This window comes from Gossypium hirsutum, chromosome D08 (genome assembly GCF_007990345.1).
Source record: "Gossypium hirsutum isolate 1008001.06 chromosome D08, Gossypium_hirsutum_v2.1, whole genome shotgun sequence".
In the NCBI taxonomy this organism is placed as follows: domain Eukaryota; kingdom Viridiplantae; phylum Streptophyta; class Magnoliopsida; order Malvales; family Malvaceae; genus Gossypium; species Gossypium hirsutum.
The window spans coordinates 8,029,008-8,046,726 of record NC_053444.1 but is presented as its reverse complement, the minus strand read 5'-3'; the positions used below and the strand labels follow the sequence as shown (position 1 = coordinate 8,046,726).

Sequence of the window (17,719 nt, the reverse complement as noted above, 5' to 3'; positions counted from 1 at the left end):
GGAAGGTCCTTATGTGGTAAAAAAGGCTTTTTCAAGAGGAGCTTTAATCCTGAGCGAGATGGATGGTAAAAGCCTGCCAAATCCTGTAAATTCAGACTCAGTCAAGAAATATTTCACTTGTAAAAAGGGGCATTCAAAAAAACAAAAACAAAAAGAAAAAAAGAAAAAAAAAAAGGAGAGGCCAAGGTGAAAACCCGCAAAGGGCGCCTTGAGACCAAAGGGGATTTGAGTTGAAAACCTGAAAAAGGCGGCTCAAATTTTGAAGAAACGTGAGGTGAACGGAACAACTCAAATTTTGATCAGGATCTGAGGCATGTGGTGGTCTTACTATACCTGAATCATAAGAAGGAATAGGTGACATCTTGGGGTATCGATAGAATACTGTAGATTCCCTAAACACATATTAAATGGTCTTTAGAAAACTTATGCAGGGAAGCTCGTGCTGCGATATCTTGGGCACCTGTTGTCATCTTATATTTTGAATCTTGGCAAAATTTGTTGTCTTGATTAATGTATTCATTTCAAGCTTTACTCCCTAATAAAATTTTATTTTGTCTATTGTCTTATTTCATTTTTATCTTAGCAAAATTTGCTATCTTGATTAACTTATTCATTTCGAGATTTGTTCTCAATAACATTTGTTTGTTCGTTGTGATAATCTTTTTCGAAAAAACGTTTAGAATAACTATTAATAAACTGAATGTTCAAGCAAATAGAGTTTTGCATATTACTCTAGAAATTTCTAAATAATGAAGGAACCTGAAACAGGACTGTTGTTTAGAGCACACCAAATTCAAAGTGTCTAAAAGGGAAAAGTCCAAGTCAGGACTATCCTTTCAAATTTTGTTGTCCAAACATTGAACAAAATGACAAGATGTCGTGTTGGTGGCAAAGCTTCAATGAACAAACAAGCGATGTTCACCAAGCAATAAGAAAAGGTCTTCTGGGAGAAGAAAACTCTTGATTGAGCATAAACATTTGGTATAACACCTTGGGAACGGAGTAAAGGACCAAAGAGCTTCACATTCTGTATCATTGAATTGTGATAGCAGAAGATTGAGAAAAGGCCAGATCTTTCTACCTTTGGGTTACAGCGGGAGAAAGATGGTTCAAATTTTGCATCCAGTGGATCGAACTTGGAGGTTTACAATGGGGGCAATCTGATTAAGTGTTTCTTTGGATTTTCCAGTCGAGCAAGAAGGCGTTGTAGCACGTCAGCGATAAACCTTAATAAGCTTTTGCGTGATGATAACCTAAGCATTAAGGAATCACTTTCATGACATTCGGTATTCATTCAAATGTCATTCATACACGTCTAGTTAGGAGCATTTGATTCATTCTGGTCATCCTAATCACTAGGCACAAATAGGTTCATAAAATAGAATATACAGGTCATGTTCCCTAGAGAACAGATCAATAAAGATAGTAGATCTTGCCTTCCTGCACTGACAGCGAAGCAGATCGAAGAAACCATAGTTTGCAATTTAAAAGATCGAAGCCACAGCGGCGAATCTTACTTCTGGTGATGCAGCGGAGTAGATTGAAGCTACAACAGCGAATCTCACTTCCCCGACATTGCAATTTAAAATATCGAAGCCACAACGGTGAATCTTACTTCTGGCGATGCAGCGGAGCAGATTGAAGCTACAACAGCGAATCTCACTTCGCCGACATTGCAATTTAAAGGATCAAAGCCACAACGGCGAATCTTACTTCTGGCGATGCAGCGGAGCAGATTGAAGCTACAACAGCGAATCTCACTTCCCGGACATTGCAATTTAAAAGATCGAAGCCACAACGGTGAATCTTACTTCTGGCGATGCAGTGGAACAGATTAAAGCTACAACAGTGAATCTTACTTCCCCGACATTGCAATTTAAAAGATCGAAGCCACAACGGCGAATCTTACTTCTGGCAATGCAGTAGAGCAGATTGAAGCTACAACAGCGAATCTCACTTCCCCGACATTGCAATTTAAAAGATCGAAGCCACAACGGCGAATCTTACTTCTGGCGATGCAGCGGAGCAGATTGAAGCTACAACGGCGAATCTCACTTCCCCGACATTGCAATTTAAAAGATCGAAGCCATAACGGTGAATCTTACTTCTGGCGATGCAGTGGAACAGATTGAAGCTACAACGGCGAATCTCACTTCCCCGACATTACAATTTAAAAGATTGAAGCCACAACGGCGAATCTTACTTCCAGGCGATGCAGCGGAACAGATTGAAGCTGCAACGGCGAATCTTATTTCCTCGGCAAGACCGGGCAAAAATTGGTCTTTCTTAGTCTTTGCTCTGTTATCGTTACATGACAACGAGCAAAGAGGGGCAGCTGTACAGCCCAATTATTGCCCGGGCCCAATTAACAGAGCCCAAACGGCCCAATAAGCCCAACAGGCCAGAACCCAGTCAATGGTTTCAGAAAACAGAAACCCTAGCCAAGCCTAGTGCCGCGCCCATCCCTCTGCCATCATAATTCGTTTTGCCCCATCGCCACCCACCGCTACTAGCTTCATCAACACCTGCAAAACAGAGCAAACACGCAAAGAGCAGCAACAAATAATAGAAAAATAGAAATAGATGGGTTATAAAAGCAAAAAAAAACACTATCTTTGTATTTTTTAACAACAACAACTGAAATAAAAACGAGATCTAAAAGAAAAGGTTGATTCTAGTTCTTTTTCATTTTTTGTTCTTGTGTTGTTATTTATTTTATTTTACTTTTTTTTGTTTTCTATCTTTCTTTAACAAAAAACGGAAATGGAAGGGGAAGAAAGTACTTACCGGTTTCGAAAGCCCGTCGCCAGAGATCTTCTCTGGTGTTGGAATCGGACCGAAAGGGGTACGAAATACCCTTCCTTCTCCGGCCTATTGAGTCCGAAGGACTCATTTTTTTAAAGGGGTTGAAAACGGGGTTTAAAAGCTTGACTTTTAGGTGTCCCAACCACCGTCCGCGGCGGGGCCGGCAGTGATTTCTCGTCGGGTTCAGGGTAACTCCCGGAGAGGGGAGAGAGGGGGAGAGAGCTGAGCTCTCTGTTTCTTTTCTTTTAAAATTGAATGAAATTTTTTTTCTTTATTTTCTGCTATTTATACAGGCCACCATACGGCGCCGTTTTGGGCTTGAGTATTATGACCAAAACGACGCCGTTTCGCCTAATAACCGAAAACCTGACCCAATGGCCTTCAGGATCCGCGTGTTTCTGCGGTGAAGGGATATTTGTGCTGCGGATCCTTCCGCATTTCGCCCATTTTGTGATTTAGTCCCTTTTTGTTAGGTTTATTTTATTTTTAATTTTGCCTTGGAATTTCTTTCAGATTTCAATCTGACCCATCTTGAAGCTGAGCGTTTTGGATGGACAGGATTATTCCCCTTTTGGTCATTCCTCGTTATTCGCGCCTTCAATGTGGTCCTTTTCCCTTAATTTATTTATAGATTTGGCCCCGGATTTTGGTTTTAAAATTTAATTTAGCCCATTTTTTGTTATTTTGTTTATTTTATTATTAAAATCAATATATGTGTGTTGTTGTTATATTATTATTATTACATAATTGCTTATATATTTGTACCCGTATGTATATTTTATAACGTACTTAATATATACATATATACTTATATTTTATAATTTATCTACATATATATATGCATTTTTTAATTTGTAGATACATACGTGTATCTATACTTACATAAATATTTAATAACTTTAAAATATATATATATATTGTTCATATTTTATAATTTTATGTATATACATACGTATATATTTTCCTTATATGTACATATATATTTTTCATATTTTATAATTTTCATATATTTTCTTTTATTTTCTATGTTCATTAATGTATTTATTTATATGTCCATTTTTATGCTTTAGTTTATTTATTTATTTATTTGCTATGGTATATACATGATTGATTTACTTTATTATTCGTTTTGTTCATTTTTTATTCACATTATCATGTTTATTATTCCATTATGCATCTAAATATCATATTTCAAAAAAGGAAAATATTCCTAATTGAGGCAATTTTTAGCATTTGTAGATTCGAGAGGATCGTAGCCTAACTTACTGGGTTTTGATTTTCACGGTAAATTTAAATGCACGAATATTTTTAAACTCAAATTTTAAATGATCTCGGGATTAAAAATCATGTCCTAACTTACTGGTCGTGATCTCGTTTTTAAATCCGAATGGGCTAAATTTTTTTAAAATAAACATTTTTCATTCGCGTATCGGGAATTCGAGACATTGTGTCCTAACTTACTGGATATGATTCTCTTTCTCGAATAACGTGAAATAGGCTTCTTTTCCAAATTTTTTTTTACACAAGGATCGTATTTTTAAATTTTCCAAGTTTTCAATTTTCGACATTAAGACATTAGCTAATCAACTAGGTACCAATTTTAAGCGTATCGAGGGTGCTAATCCTTCCTCGTGCGTAACCGACTCCCGAACCCGTTTTCTAAATTTCATGGACCAAAACCGTTATTTTAATAAAATCAAATTATTTATTAAAAACAACCTTTTTCAAGGTGACCCTATCACACCTCAAAAAGGATTGGTGGCGACTCCCGTTTTTTATTTCATTTTTCAAAACCCAAGTCAACCCCGTTTTTATCCAAAAAAATGGTGTCAACAATATTTATATATATTTATGAAAAGAAAATGTGTAAGTAAATATATATATATAGTTACGTATATGAATTGCAAAACATATATAAAAATATATAAGTAGGTATATATTCATATATATATCATTTATAAAAATATGTATGTGAATGTGTATATATATGTATATAAGAATTATAAAATATAAAAAATATAAGTATCACTACACCAAATGAGGCTTTTAACGGCATATTTTGTGGCGTTTGCGCTACAAATGCCGCTAATAATCTCGCATTAGCGGCGTAAAAAATAAACCGCCGCTAAATATCAGGCATTAGCGGCGCATCATGAGAAGCGCCGTAAAAGAACATCATTAGCAGCGTTTCTCGTCACACGCCGCAAGATCTGAAGACCAAAACGCATCGTTTTGGTCTTGATGTATACAAGAATTAGCGGCGTTTATAGTAAATCGCCGCTAAAGCAATTATTAGCGGCGCAATGGCTAAAGTGCCGCAAAATCTAAACAAAAACACACCGTTTTGTCTCGCTGTATATTAGCGTTAGTGGCGCTTTAACAAAACACGCCGCTAAAGTAAGTATTAGCGGCGCTTACTAAAAGCGCCGCAATATATGTTAACCAAAACGCACAGTTTGGCCTAGAGGTTTGTTATAATTTATGGCGCTTATGGGAAAACGCCGCAAAAATATCCTAACCAAAGTGCACCGTTTTTGTCTTGGTGTATGTGACAGTTAGTGGCGCTTAATATAAAACGCCGGTAAAGTATGATATTAGCGGGGTGTTGTGGTAAGCGCCGCAAAACCTCTTAACTAAAACGCAGAGTTTGGTCTTGAGGTATACTAGAATTAGTGGCGCAGAGCGAACACGCCACTAATGTACACTATTAGCGGCGCTTTTGTATAAGCACCGCAAAATTTGACAACAAAAACGCAACGTTTTTGTCTCGATGTATACAGTTACTAGTGGCGCATATAAAGAAACGCCGCTAAATCATAGTATTAGCGGCGCTTGTGCAGAAGCGCCGCAAAATATACTCACCAAAACGCTGAGTTTTTACATGAGCTATATTAGAATTAGTGGCGCTTTTTGTAGACCGCCGCTAAAGTATATTATTTGCGGCGCTTTTTATAAGCGCCGCCAAAAATAGTAACAAAAACGCAGCGTTTAAGTCTTGATGTATACTGGAATTAGTGGCATTCACGAGAAATCGCCGCTAAAGCATGGTATTAGCGGCGCTTTTTGATAAGCGCCGGAAAATGTATTAACCAAAACGCAGAGTTTTGGTCTTAACCATGCATTATATAATGTAGGTTATTATATATGTTTAGTTTATCGTATTTGGTCTATGGTTTATGGTTTAAAGGTTGGGGTTTAAGGTTTAAGGTTAATATGTGTTAAAGATTTATGATTTAATTTAGGGTTTATGGTTTACAATTTAGATTAACTAGTGTTTTGTAATTTATATATTAATTAATTTCTTATATAATTGTAAAAAATATAAGATTAATTTCGATCTTTAAAATTGTGTGAAGATTTGGTTATTCAAAACCGATATAAGCTATATCCAGAAGGATATCCCCATCTTATCCCATCTCGGTTCAGTATTTTTAGTGCTCTGTTCAGTATAATATATATGTATATATATGATTATTAATTTAAGATTTAGGTAGGTCATATTTAGGGCCGGGTTACTATTTTAAGGTTATTGTAATTGATCAGGAGTACTATATATTATGTAATAGCTGATCAGATTTAATGTTTAGGTGTTAGGAGCTAGGTTAGACGTTATGGGCCGGTTAGGAGTTAGGGATTTATGGTTTAGCCAGGGATTTAGGCGGGTCAGGTTAGGGTATTAGGTTTAGATCTTTTACATATGTAAATGGAATAACAAATTAAGCTTGGTGGACACTTGTATATATGAATTTAGGGTTACGGTTATAGGGTTAGGGGTTAGAAGTTAACAGTTAAGGACTTAGGGTTTAGATCTTATTTAGTTTTTTTAATTTATATTTTAAATATGTTCTTACATTTTTGAACATAAATAAAAATTATATATTAACCAATCAAATCTGAAATAATTAATAAAACACCACATTAAAGAACGATAAAACAATAATTCTTTGAGAAATAACAAAAAAAATCAATTGGCTGGAATAAAAATACGATTAATTAATTGTTTTTAAATTTACATATGTTAATGGGATAGCAATGCTTGGTGGACACTTGTATGGATTTAGGGTTTGGATTTAAGGTTTAGGAATTTTGGGGTCAGATCAGGGTTTTGGATTTAGAGTACTAATTAGTATTTTTAAAATATATTTTAAAAATTTAATCTAAACCAATTGATGTATTTAATTAATATTAGTTTAAATGGAATTAAAAAATAAGTTAAAATTTTGGCTTAAATTAGCATTTTCTCTATATTAACTAAACGGCGCCGTTTATGTTAGTTTTTTGTGGCGTTTGTGTTTGAAACGCCGGAAAAGTGACTTGATATATTGGCTAAACGTCGACGTATAACTTAAGGAAATTAATTTTTAGTGGCGCTTTAGAAGAAAGTGCCAGAAATGTGCAATAAATCCGAGCAAAATGGTGCTGTTCCGGATTAGAACCTTCATTATTTGTGGCGCTTGTCAAGAAACGCCGAGAAAGTGTCTTCAATTTTTTGCTAAACGGCGTCGTTTCTTTACACGCTTTTATACTTATCATTTTCTATATATTAATTCAACGACGCCGTTTCTGTTAATTTTTTGTGGCGTTTATTGAGAAAACGCCAGAATTGTGCATCACAGCTTACTAAAACGGCGCCGTTTCTGTTTTAACTTTAAAATTTAGTGGCATTTTTTCAAAAATGCCGCAAATGTTTCTTAAAATTTCGACGAAACATCGTCGTTTCTGTACCGTGTTTTAACTTATGCCAATTTATGTGTATCTCAGTGGCCAGAATTCTACATTGCAGAAACAAAATTAGGGGAGAAACGAAATCAGTGAAATCGAAAGAGAAAAAACGAAGGAAGAAACGGAGAGGAGAAATCTTTCTGTGGAAACGAAGGCTTCAGAGGATACTATCAAAGCTGCGTCATCTGTGTTTAAAAGGTAAGCTTTTTTTGAAACAGTGTATCTTGATTTAGGGTTTAGGTTCAGAGTAAATTGGGAATTTGGGGTTTAGGGTCCTAGTTCAGTCACGAAGCAATTCTTACAAATTTGGTTTGGAATTTGGGAAATTTGGGAATTTTTGCGTGTCTAGGGTTTGGTGGACACTTCCTGTCGAGCTTTTTTATTTCTTCTACTTTTTTCCTTACACTGTTCGATTATCATGTCTTGTTCCCCAGGAGTGAGTCTGCATTTGCCCACCTGTTGAAGGAAGGAGAACTGAAAATTGTTAGGTAAGTTTGCTGATTTGGTCATTTATCAATAGTTGAATGGATGTAAAATTTTTCCTGCATTTCTTATTGGCTCGATTGCTGAAGGGTACTGCTTTTAATTCGGTTTTTTTGGAATTTTTGGTGCATTCCTTACTGCTCGTATTTACGGTAGTTTGCTGATTTGTTCAAACAATAATTTTCATTGTTTGAAAATTAGAAGCATTTAAGTAAACAAACACTATAATTAGAAATGTATATTCAATATTTGATGTTAAATTGTAATTTTAGAACTAAATTCAAAATTTGTTACTGTTAAAAGTACTCATACTTGAAATTAAAATTAGAACTAAATTCCAACTATTTTATGTCTTTGGTGCTGGATGTAAAAAAATGGATTGGTCTAATTTACAAATTCTAGTTGGTGCTTATAAAATTTACAGTATTAAGCCTTCAGCTTTAAATTTGATTTTTAAAAAGTAAAATAAAATATATATATATTTGTTTAATAAATTATTGCTGTTGTGTAGGTGTAATTCCACAATAAATTGGTAATCTACCACAGTTGAGATATCTTTATTTATCTGGTTATTCTCTAACAGGTATTTTATTACATTTCTTCTCTATATATGCTCAGTTTCATGACTGTTATTTTTTACTTTAAAGATTGAATGTTTATTAAAATATGTAATTAAAATATGTAATTAAAAATGTTTCCATGGAGGAAACTTGACAAGAGCTAGGATTCCATGCTTGTAAAATAAAGCAAAGGAAAGGGTTCATCTTTTTTCTTTTTCAAACAGTTTGTTTCATAAGTAGGGAAATTGATGGAAAAGGTTTGGATTTTGATCGAAGGAATTGGATGAGATGAGATGGGATGCAGTTCCTGTGAAAAGAGAAAAAGAAGAAAAAATTGAAGTTAAAAGCTTTATGGTTGTGTGTTTTTTTGACTTTGGGGGTGTTTGATCGATGGGACAAAAATATGGGAAAAGCATGTGCCACTTGACGGGGAGACGTGGCTCCATTGACATGTCACCATTACACCATAATGGTGGTCTTCCAATTTTCTTTGACATTCATCAGTCCTCTTCTGTATTTATTGTAAATTTTCATGTCTATTCTAAATTTATAATTTATATAAAATTTATATTTCCGATTAAATTATTAATTTTTTATTTCATACAATTTTATTCAAAATGTAATTAAAAATGTCACATTACAGTTTGAGATTATTTACAGTAGCCAACAATTTTAATAATCCCTGTTATGACATTTAGACTAAAAATCATAATTAAGTAAATTAAATAACTTACATAAATTAAGTAAATTAAATAACTTACATAAATTAAGTATCTTACATAACTTACATAAATTAAATATCTTACATAACTTACATAAATTAAGTAAATTAAATAACTTACATAACTTACATAAATTAAATATCTTACATAATTTACATAAATTAAATATCTTACATAACTTACATAAATTAAATATCTTACATAACTTACATAAATTAAATAACTTGCATAACTTACGTAAATTAAATATCTTACATAATTTACATAAATTAAATATCTTACATAACTTACATAAATTAAATATCTTGCATAATTTACATAAATTAAATATCTTACATAACTTACATAAATTAAATATCTTACATTACTTACATAGCTTACATTACTTACATGGGGCATACATAATACATAATACAGAACTTACATAACTTACATAATACATAAAAATATATCACATCAAAACTTTCTAAAATTCATTTATAGTTATAACTGGCGTTTTGACTAACCCGAGCAAATTATTGTCAACGTCAGACTTCAAGAATTAAGAAATGGACCGGTCTTGGATGAATTTGTCAAGGGTTAGCAACGGCTATCGAAATGGGGTGCAGAGTTTTCTAAATTTTGCATTTCAATATGCAAGCCAAGAGAACATGATTCTTTGCCCATGTAAGAAGTGTGGCAACATAAACTGGCATTATTGTGAGGTTGTATACGAGCATCTAATTGTTGATGGGTTTGTTAAGGGTTATAAGCAATGGCTTTTTCATGGAGAATGCCCTAGAAGTACTTCCTCTTCAACGATGAAGGTATCTTATCCTGGTACTGCTTACCATCAGTCTGATAGAGGAGATGACATGGAAGGTATGTTGCGGGATGCATTTAATATGCACAATCATGGTGTGCAATCGTTCCCAGGGGATTTTATGGCATCTGATGATTGTAATATTGGTGGAACTGCTTTTACCGAACCGGGAAGTAGTGTACCTCATGAAGAGCCAAATGGAGAAGCGGCGAAGTTCTACGCTCTACTTAATGACATGAACGAAGAACTGTATGAGGGATCAAAATTTTCAAAAATGGCCTTCTGTGTTCGTCTTTTTCAGTTAAAATGTTTGGGAGGGTGGACCGGAAACTCGTTGACAATGCTATTAGAGTTTTTGAGAGAGATGTTTCGGTTTGCAAAAATCCCTCACTCATGTAAGGGTATGAAGAAAATGATAAAATATTTAGGCCTTGGGTACAACAAAATCCATAGTTGCCCAAATGACTGTATGTTGTATTGGGGCGATCGGAAAAACCAACAGTGCTGTCATGTATGCAGCCAATCCCGTTGGATAAATATAAACACAGAAGATGGGAACGACGATGAAAATGATGCACGGTCGAGGAAGAAGCCAGTTAAGATTTTGCGGTATTTTCCGTTGATACCAAGGCTTCAAAGGCTTTTCATGTCGTCGAAGACAGCAGAGTCAATGACGTGGCACCATGATGGACGAACCGATGATGGATTACTAAGGCATCCGGTAGATTCTTTAGCTTGGAAAGCATTTGACAATAAATTTCCAAGCTTTGCAATTGATCCTAGGAGTGTGAGGCTTGGGCTAGCATCTGATGGATTTAATCCTTTCAAGATCATGAGCACTGCCTACAGTACTTGGCCAGTAGTGCTTGTTCCTTACAATCTGCCTCCGTGGATTTGCATGAAGCAATCTTTCCTTATCTTATCTATGATTATCCCTAGAGAGAAAGGGCTAGGGAATGATATCGACATTTATTTACAGCCACTTATTGAAGAGTTAAAACAATTATGGGCTGGTGTCGAGACATACGATGTGCTGAGAAAGGAGAACTTTAATTTACGTGCAGCTTTGATGTGGACCATTAATGACTTTCCCGCTTATGCCAATTTATCCGGTTGGAGTACTAAGGGTCGTTATGCGTGTCCTTGTTGTGCTGCACAAACATGCTCGCAATGATTGTACAATGGGAAGAAGTTCTCTTACATGGGGCATCGTCGGTGGTTGCCGGAAAATCATAGATTTAGATTTCAGAGTTCTGTATTTGACGGCACTGAAGAGTTCAGAGAAGCTCCTACCCAGACCAGTGGCTCTGAAATCTTATTCATGTTGGAAGATATGAATTTCATTTATGGGAAGATGAACCAACCGCCAAACACGCAGAGAAACAGAAGATCAAATGATGAAGCCGATGAAAGCTCCGACGAAGAGAACGACCCTAATGAGGCGGACTTATGGAAAAAAAGAAGTATTTTTTTTGAGTTGCCTTATTGGGAGCATCACCTTTTACGACACAATCTTGATGTTATGCACATTGAGAAAAATGTCTGTGAGAACATTTGGGTACAATTTTAAACGTCGACGGAAAATCAAAAGACAATCTTCAGAGTCGACTTGATTTAGTCCAAATGGGAATTCGGCCTGATCTTCATCCCAATCCACTTCCGAATGGGAAATATCGGTTGCCGCCTTCTATTTTCTTAATGTCCAAGACGGAGAAAGAACTGTTTTGCATGGTGTTGAAGGATATAAAGGTTCCGGATGCGTATGCATCAAATATATCTCGATGTGTTAGTGTTAAAGATCGAAGATTATATTCGCTAAAATCACATGACTATCACATCTTGATGCAAGATTTAATGCCAGTTGCTCTACGATGTTGTATGTCCAAGAAGGTGACGTCTTGTATCATTGAACTATCCAACATAATGAAAGCCATTTGTGGCAAAGTTTTGGATGTTCAAGAACTTCAGAAGGTACAAGATCGAGCCGCTTTGACTTTATGCAATATGGAGAAAATCTTCCCACCTTCCTTCTTCACTATTGTGGTTCACTTGATAATTCATCTCCCGTACGAAGCAATTCTTGGCGGACTCGTTTCCTATCGATGGATGTATCCCATAGAAAGGTCTTAAAGAATTATTTTTAAAATTTTCCTTCATTCACCTCTATGGCTTTAGTTACAACTTTTGATAATGTTGTATATTGTGTTTAGGTTCCTATCCAAATTAAAGTCTTACTGTTGCAACAAGCGATATCCAGAAGGATCGATTGCTGAAGGCTACTTGACAGAGGAATGTATGACCTTCTGCTCGAGATATTTGGAAGATGTCGAAACAAGGTTGAACAGACCAAATAGGAATGCTGGACTCACGGACTACGACTTAGCCGATACTTATTTGTTCCAAAGTTTTGGACAACCAATCGGAAAAGTTGAAATTGTGGAATTAGATAATTTATCGTGGGTACAAGCACATCGATATGTTTTGTTTCACTACGAATCATTGGAACCTTTACGAAAGTAAGTTCTACAAATTTTATAAATATTTATCAAACTAAAAATTTTTGAAATCTAACAAAGATCACATTTTGTTTAACATAGTGAGTACAAACAAATATTGAGATCTCGTTCGCGCAACCGAAGAACACAACATCGAGATATCAATAAGTTGTTTACAGAATCTTTTTATGAATGGTTAAGCTAAACGGTATGTAGCTGGAGCTTTCGCTTACAAATTATAGTGCTTTCTCATAACATGTTTAATTACTTAGTTTACTTTCCATTCAATAGGTTTGGAATGGAAAGAGCGTAAACGACGAAGTTAAATGGCTCTCCCAAGGTCCAAATCGAGTGGTTAAAAGATATAGTGCGTTCCTCATCAACGGATTCAGATTTCATACGAAATATCGCGAGAGGTTGAGAAGAACGCAAAATTGTGGAATAGTTGTTAATTCTGCAATTACAAGTTATGCTAGCGCTAGGGACAATAATCCTGTCGAGGGAAATGTGGAATATTTCGGACAGCTTATTGACATTATTGAGTTGGATTACTACGGCAAATGGAAAGTTTTCTTATTTCGAGGTGATTGGGCCGATGTTAATACAGCTCGTGGAATCAAGCAAGATCAATATGGTTTTACAATGGTGAACTTTGACCGATTGATTCACACAGGACAACAACTGATAGATGAGCCGTATGTATTCTCAAGTCAAGTCAAACAAGTTTTTTACTCAAAAGATCCAACTGATAAGGGTTGGTACGTTGTAATCCGTAACATCCCTAGAGACTTGTTTGACATGGGCAGTGGAATCAGTAGAGATAACATCGACGACAGATCAGAAACTTTGCCATTTCCAGAACAAAACTTAAATGATAATATCCCTAGTACTAGTGCACAATTTCAATGGGTTCGTCATGATACGGATGAAGATGTTTACGAATAATGATGTAGTAAGATTTTACGATTGTTTAATTATATGTAACTTACATTAGTATTAAATCTTGGCCTTATTATATAACTCAACTATTTTATATGTGCTGTTATTGTTGTAATTAGTTATTAAGTTTAATTACATTTTATGTGTATTGCAGATAAAATGCCTAGAAGAAAAATTATAAGGGAAAGCATTGTTCAAAATGATCCAAACTCGACAGAGACAAATAGTATTGAACAACAGACAGCAATTGGATCTTCGAATGTTCCGATTACACACGAGGATCCTACGGAAGTTCAAAGTAACTTACATTAATTCCATGCATGTTGACTTATAATTTATTTATTTTTCAAATTCTTATATTATAATATACCATTTGTAGCTGAAAATGGTGGGACGCGTAGAGGTCGAGGATGTACGATACTTAGAGAGTTATACGAGTTAGATCCAGTCGAGCGTGTCAAGGTATGCAGAAACAATTTTGGTCAGCCTGTTGGATCAGAAGCTCGACTTTTAGCAGGATACATGGGCATTTTAGCACGAAATGGGAATATGTTGCCTATCAACTACGAGTCATGGCGTCAAATGCCCGATAGCAACAAAAACCAAGCCCTCGATAATATTAAGGTAACAAAATGTTAATGTCATCTGTAATGCTTGGGAAATAATTTCATTTATATTTACTTTATTAACTTGTGTTTTTTGTAGGCGAGGTTTGCTTTAGAGGTCTCCGATGCTTATGTAAAGAAGGCATTGGGAAAAAGATGGAGAGACAATAAAAGTACTTTGAAGAAAAATTATTATAAGACAAAAACAACCCTCGATGAGAAATTGCAAAATGTCCCGCCGGGTATGTTGAGGTACCAATGGGAAGATGCGGTTAGATTTTGGCATTCTCAGAAAGGCGAGGTACGACGTACTTCCAAACTATTGTAATTATTTTTGTTTATAGTATATAATATTTACGTACTAACAATTTTATAACGTAGGATCATGAACGAGTTGGAAAAAGCAGCCGGCAGCAACAAAAATTCACTCACACAGCCGGGTCGAGAAGTTTTGCATGTGTAGCTGAGGCGGAGGTATTTTTAATTTTTTAATTCTCAAATATTTATAACTTTCTATTAAATAATATTTTTACTATTGTATTGTAGGAACGGTCGTCCGGTCAAAAAGTTGGACTCCTACAACTTTTTGAAATTACACATAAGAAGAAAGATGGATCTGCTATGACTCCTGAAGCTGGTGAAATTATAGTACGTTTACTTAATACGATTTCACTTGTTTTATTTATTTATAGTGTTTATTTTCTAATGGTTTAATTCATTGCATGTAATGCGACTATTGTTATATTGCATTTGTTTTTTTACTATTTATTGCGTTCCTAACTATGTGATTTATTTATTAGGAAAAACTAAAGGAAAAAAAGACGGAGTACGAAGCGATTGCTTCTAGTGATAGTTCGGTTCATCTTGAAGACATTGATAACCGGATTATTACTGAAGTTTTGGGTCCTGAAAAGTATGGTCGGGTTCGATTTCAAGGATCTTTTATCAGCCCAACCCAATATTTTGGATCCAGCTCGCACCAATACATGGCTTCGGGGAGTCAATCTCAAGTTGAAGTTCAGAGGTTAAAAGACCAGATGGCTCAGATGCAAGCGACCACATCTGAGGTTCAAAGGAAATATGAAGAACTTCAGCAGCAACTTAAAGCAGACGCGGCAGCGAGGGAAGCAGAGGCTACAGCGAGAGAAGCAGAGGCCGCAGCGAGAGAAGCAGCAATAGAAGCAGAGGTTCAAAAGAAATATGAAGAAATACAGCTACGACTTCAAAAAGATGCGGCATCGAGAGAAGCAGAGCAGAGCAAAAAGTACGACGAACTTCAACAACAGCTTCAGATTATGATGACGATGTTTAAGCAGTCGCAACTTCCGCCGTCATAGTGTATGTTGCATAAATACTTTTAACGCTTTTGTAAAGAAAAGTATGAATTCACTTTTATTTATCAATTAATATTATTTTAGTTATTTAATTTTAAATATTATATAAATTTATTGTTTTTGTTAGTTTAGATTTGGTTGCTTTTGATTTGTGTTGCAGGAGGGCTGAAAAAATTTAAAAAAAATATTTTAAAAAAATCCCAAAATTAGTGGCGTTTTTTAAAAAAGCGCCGCTAAAAGTCATATCAAAACAGTGGCGTTTGTGAAATAAGCGCCACTAAAGAACACTACTTTTAGCGGCGTTTTTGAATAAGCGCCGCTATAGAACATTACTTTTAGAGGCGTTTTCTTCCAAAGCGCCGCTAAAGAACATGATCTTTAGCAGGGTTTGTTTCTAAGCGCCGCTAAAGAACATGATCTTTAGGGGCGTTTTTTTTCTAAGCGCCGCTAAAGAGCATGATCTTTAGCGGCGTTTTTTTCTAAGCGCCGCTAAAGAACATGATCTTTAGGGGCGTTTTTATTCTAAGCGCCGCTAAAGAGCATGATCTTTAGCGGCGTTTTTTATGTAAGCGCCGCAAAAGTTAGCGACGTTGTCGTTAGCGGCATTTTTTGTGGCGCTTCAGAAATGGAGTTAGTGGCGTTAAAAAGCGCCGCTAAAGACCTAAAAAAACGCCGTTAAAAACCTGTTTTGCTGTAGTGTATGTATGTATATATTCATGGAAGTAAAGTAAAAACTATGTATATAAATATATATGGGCGTGTATAAATTATAAAGTATATAAAGAAATACAAGCATGCATATATATACATATATATATATAACAAGTTATGAAAATATGTACAAGTATATGTATCTATATATATATTATAAAATGTATGTATGTATATGTACATTATAAAGTATATAAAAAAAGTAAGGATATATATATCAAAGATGTGTATATATGTATATGATTAAATCTAAAATTAAGTGGTATAAATGAATAAATAATAATAATACAAAACTAATAATATGATATAATAATATTATAATGAATAGATAAATATAAAAAGAAAATAATAAGTAGATAATAAGTAGATTAATTAATAATATAACAAAAATAACACAGATGGACCGATTAGGGATAAAAATAAAATTTAAAGGTCGAAACTGTAATAAAATAAATACGGAGGGGCCAAAATGGAAAGGTACGAAAGGGCGGAGGGCCGAATGGGTAATAACCCTATTTCCAGGCCACATATCCACTTCCTTGCACTAGGGATTAAATCGCAACGCGCAAAAATTAAGCAAAACAATTTAAAAAATAAATAAACGACTGAATTAAAACAATAAAAAATGTGGAAGGACTATGCACGCAAATAACCCAAATGGAAAAAAGGCACGAATCCTCTCTGGTCGGGTCACAGAGCGGGTCAGGGGCTGCTAAACGGCGTCGTTTTGGCTCTGGGAACCTTAGCTCAAAAGGGCACCGTATTGCCTTATGATATAAACAACCCTTCCCTAAAACAAAAGTCATTAGCAGCCCGTTTAAAAAAAAATATATGTTGCCCCCCTCTTTTGCTCTGCTAGGGTTTCGACCCTAGCATCCATGCGGCCGCCGTCGATCGTCACCATGCCACCGCCGTGTACGATGGTCTAACTTCAGGTAGGTTATTTTCTCCCTTTTTTTATATATACAGATATATATATAACATGTATATATACATAGTTTTTTTTTAAAAAATAAAAAATAAAAAATATAAAACAAAAAGAATGAAAAGGATAATAAAATAGCAAAACCTTACTTTCATTTATTTTTTTATCTACTCCTTTTTTGTTTTCTGCTTGAATCCCTCATCTTATTTCAAAAAATTTTTCTTTTTTATTTCTAATATATATAATATATAAGACTGAAAGTTAAATAAAAAAACAAATAAGAACAGAATAATAAGAAACGAAAAAAAAACCTCTTTTTGTATTCTATTTTTTCAATCCCTTTTCATACAAAAATCTCCTCCTTTTTACAATATTTTCCCAGGCCATTTATTGCCGATTTACACGCTGTTTTTGTTTGCTTTTGCTTTGCTTCTGTGTCTGTCTCCTTTTTGCCCTGTTTGCAGGTTTTGGCAAGGTCAACGAGCGTTGGAGGGATAACCCTGGCCATTTTGGTGCAAGGCCGCAGATGTCTGTCATGCTTCGGGCGACGAGTGCGCTGCAAGGGCACGAAGAAGCAGTGCGGCGCACATGGTGCCCTACGGTTTCTTTTTTTTTT

The 17,719-nt window shown here is 35.1% G+C and overlaps 1 long non-coding RNA gene across 1 annotated transcript; it reads left to right on the top strand.

Moving 5' to 3' along the window:
* The first annotated feature begins 17,000 nt into the window (after positions 1 to 17,000).
* Positions 17,001 to 17,719, top strand: LOC121220250 (uncharacterized). The gene is made up of 2 exons (XR_005917432.1): positions 17,001 to 17,113; positions 17,568 to 17,719. It is a non-coding gene; the product is annotated as an uncharacterized lncRNA (long non-coding RNA).